At 47.4% G+C, this 3836-nt stretch overlaps 1 protein-coding gene across 1 annotated transcript in view; it reads left to right on the forward strand.

The window, feature by feature from the left end:
- The first annotated feature begins 1224 nt into the window (after window positions 1–1224).
- The window catches only part of DBX1 (developing brain homeobox 1), a 12156-nt gene continuing 9544 nt past the window's right edge, over window positions 1225–3836 (forward strand). The window contains exon 1 of the mRNA XM_018555234.1: window positions 1225–1240. The gene's annotated coding sequence lies outside the window, so the exon portion shown is untranslated. The remainder of the gene's footprint in view (window positions 1241–3836) is intronic.

Genomic DNA, 3836 nt, shown 5'->3' on the forward strand with positions numbered 1-3836 from the left:
GATAAGGCAAGGGACAGGGAGGGAAGGGGGCAAGAGACAAGGGAAGGGACAGGGAGGGAAGGGGCAAGAGACAAGGAAAAGGGGAAAGGGAAGGGGTGAAAAGTGGGGCAGGTCAGGAAAGGTCAGAGGTGGAAGGAGAGGAAAAAGGAGAAGGGACAGGGGAAGAAGGGAGGATAGGGTAGGAAGGGGAAGAAAGGGGGAATGAAAGTGAGGAAAGGGGAAAAGAGCAGGGAAGGCAAGTAAGGGACAGGGAAGGACAAAGTGGGCAAGGCAACAAGGTGGGAAAGGGGAGTATTATCAGGGAAGCTTGGCATGAATGTGGATCATTATGATCTCATTTTATTCCCATATCTTGTCAGTTTGTGTCACATGGACCAAGTCACCCCAACCCAAATTGTTCTTTCTTAGCTGCACCCTGGGAGTTGGGAGCTCTTTAGTACGGTGACTCATGGGTATAACTGGCAGGGAGGACAATGGGCCGGAGCACAGGTCAATCTGCATTAGTCACAGGAATAAGCTGCACAGAAGGGGACGGAGCGGATGATGAAGGGACAGCACTGGCCAGCCACAGTCATCTCACCTCCATTGTGCCAGCATGCTGCCCTCTTCCTCCGGGGCTCATGGAAGCCACAGCAGACCACGAGTGTCACAGCTTGATACCAATGACCTCCAATGACACAGAGGGCCTACGTCTCTATACAGATAAAGGGAAACGACCTATTCCTACCCACCAATCTGCTGACCACAAGATGCCCAATAATTGTCCCTCCGACCAAAACCGATGTATCAATAACTCGCGTCTCTCATGAACTTCACCAACTCTGACCAGGAGAAAAACTGCCCACCCCCCATTCTTGCATTGAAAAAATAAATACATTTACATTTACTTTGACCAGTCACATCAGTATCTGCACCAGAGGAGCTTACACTTTAATGCGCTTCCCCCCCCCACTGTCACACACATTTATTAGTATTATTATTATAATGTGTTAATATGGCTGTGACCTATACCACAGCGCTGTACAGAGTACACTGTGCCAGTGACATCAGTCTCTGTACAGAGGAGCTTACACTCTAATGCCCCCCCACAGTCACACACTATTCTTATTATTGATTTAAATAGCTCCGACATATACCGCAGTCCAGTACAGAGAACACTGAACTGTACTCTATTAATCAGAGGAGCTTACACTCTAACCCACACACACACACACACACACACACACACACACAGTCACACACTATTAATATTATAAATGTATATAGCTCTGACCTATACCACAGTGCTGTACAGAGAATACAGAGTCAGCCATCAATCTCTGTGCCAGAAGAGCTCACACTCTAATGCCCCCCCCAGTGTCACAACCTAATAATATTAATAATGATTTATATAACTCGTAGAGAGAACACTGAACTGTACTCTGTGGATCAGAGGAGCTTACACTCTTAATTGCCCCATTTGCACATCTTGGTTCCCACATTATCATGGTTTGGCCAATCTGAATGAGGAAGACAACCAAAGTGTTCTGAGCGGAACATACAAACTTCATGCAAAGGGGCTGTAACCCCCCCCTCCCCCCCCCCATATGACTTTTATTAAATGCAGTATACATATATAATGTCCACCCCTAGAAGTGTGTGTGCGTGTGTGTGCGTGTGTGCGTGTGTGTATATATATTTTGTAATACACGCTGGGACCCGCGAAGCGCCTCCTCGTCGGCCCTCCTCTGCTGCGATGGCAGGACGGGCGGCTTTGACCCAGAGCAACTTTTAATTTGAATTAAAGAGAGTTTTAAGCAGATCTTCTCCTCTAATATTCTATAAATTGCAGATGGATTATATATTTCCCTTTTCTCTGCGTGTTGAATGGTTAAAGCACCGACACGCAGGATCAGGGGCACAAAACCCCCCGAATAAAACCCCTCAGCCGGGAGAAAGCTGGTTAATAAGATTTTTCAGGATTCCTTTGTGTGTGGAAGTAAAGCGCTGAAACAGCTGAAGGGGACAGTCACTTCACGGATAATAGGATCAGCGCTGCACGCATCAAGCTGACGCACGCTTCGGCCTGGGTGACGGCTGGAGCTGGGGGGTCACCCCCCCCCCCCTAAAACCTGCTCCCCATTCACTGCGCTGTGCGGTGTTATCGGGGGTTCACTAGCACCGCGTCCTCTCTGCCGCAGCCCCGGGGTACCCTGAACTATCCTATACCATCTATTCCGTATCTGTCACTGTATCCGAATTGTATCTAAGCCCAGAAACAAATGTATTGTATATATTGCAGATTATCAGACACCAGATGTGGCGGCTGCATTCGTTTCCCTTTTCAGACTTCTTTTCTATCGTTATCACTTGATGATCCTGCCAGTAACACTTCCTGTCCGAGGATGACAACGCTCACTCACTGTACTGTATCTATGGAAGAGCGGGGATGTTGCTCTAGGACATCCTATTATTATTATTGTTTATTTTTGTTAAAGTAGATGACACAAACCAAATGCCATTCAGTTTGCTGAAGCACTGTGTAAAATGTTTGTTTTTACACCTTTTCTCTGTTTTTGTTTTTTCATCCTTTGTAAAAAGTTTAGTGATGCTGATCCCCTGCAGCCACTCCTCATTGAAGGGTTCATAGCATTTCTCCGAGCGGGTTTCATGATGGTGACAACAGTGGGCCGTCACTACGTAGTGTGTGTGTGAGAAGTGTCAGAAGCCCATGGGACAGGGTGACATCACAGGAACTCAATTGGGAGACAAGGGACAGAGCGTTGTCACCCTATAACTGGAAGTCTCAGAACAAGGACCCTCATTGCAGGAGCACCAGGGATTATTTGAAAACTTCACTCTGGGATAAGCTAATATTGCCACGTGTGTTCATCCTGAATCTCGGTGAGCTTTGTGTATTTCTTCCAGACTCCTTGTGCAGTGTGACTGATCTTGTCTCCGCCCCCTCCTGTAATAAAGACCGGTCACTGCTGCTCTCTCTCCTTGTGCAGGGTGACTGGTCTCGTCTCCGCCCCCTCCTGTAATAAAGACCGCTCACTGCTGGTCTCTCTCCTTGTGCAGGGTTACTGGTCTTGTCTCCGCCCCCTCCTGTAATAAAGACCAGTCACTTCTGTTCTCTATCCCTGTGCAGGGTGACTGGTCTTGTGAAGTGGCACCACACCCCCATAAATCAACAGAATACCGATATTTTGTGTAATTGGGGATTTTAAGCTGCCAATGTGTTGTAGTTTTGGCTCATTTTTACAAGGTGTTATTATTATTATACAGGATTTATATAGCACCAACAGTTTGCGCAGCGCTGTACCATATAAGGAAGACATTACAGTTACAATACGAGACAAGATGGGAAGGAGGGCCCGGCCCCTGAGGGCTGAGTCTGTAGAGGCATTTGGGGCACACAGAGCGGTTTTATATCCTCGGTGACTATAGAGGAATATATTTCAATGAACATTTTTTGTGTCCGGAGTTCGGCAGATTTAAACATATTGGAATTGAACGCGTTCCGTCTTCTTCTCTGACATTCTTGCGATCGGAATTCCTTCTCCCGGAAATCTCGTAGATTTTGTCTCCGCGTTTTAAACGTGGAAGCTGCGCTGACCCGGCTCTGAGCCCCGTCCCCTCCGGTATGAATATTAATTTATTTTCTCACCTCTGCAGGGGGGCAACAAATAAATTTAGTGCTGTCTTTAAATCATCCTTTTCTCCTCCAGGAGGCTGAGATGTCATTGGAAAGTTTCTTAAATAGGCATTTAATTAGCCCGTGTGTTAGTGCAGAACAAAACCCCCGCTGGGCTGCTATAGAGGAGGAAGGGGGGGGGGGGGGGGGCGTGGGCGCG

This window comes from Nanorana parkeri, unplaced genomic scaffold, assembly GCF_000935625.1.
Source record: "Nanorana parkeri isolate BGI_ZX_2015 unplaced genomic scaffold, ASM93562v1 scaffold10, whole genome shotgun sequence".
In the NCBI taxonomy this organism is placed as follows: Eukaryota; Metazoa; Chordata; class Amphibia; order Anura; family Dicroglossidae; genus Nanorana; species Nanorana parkeri.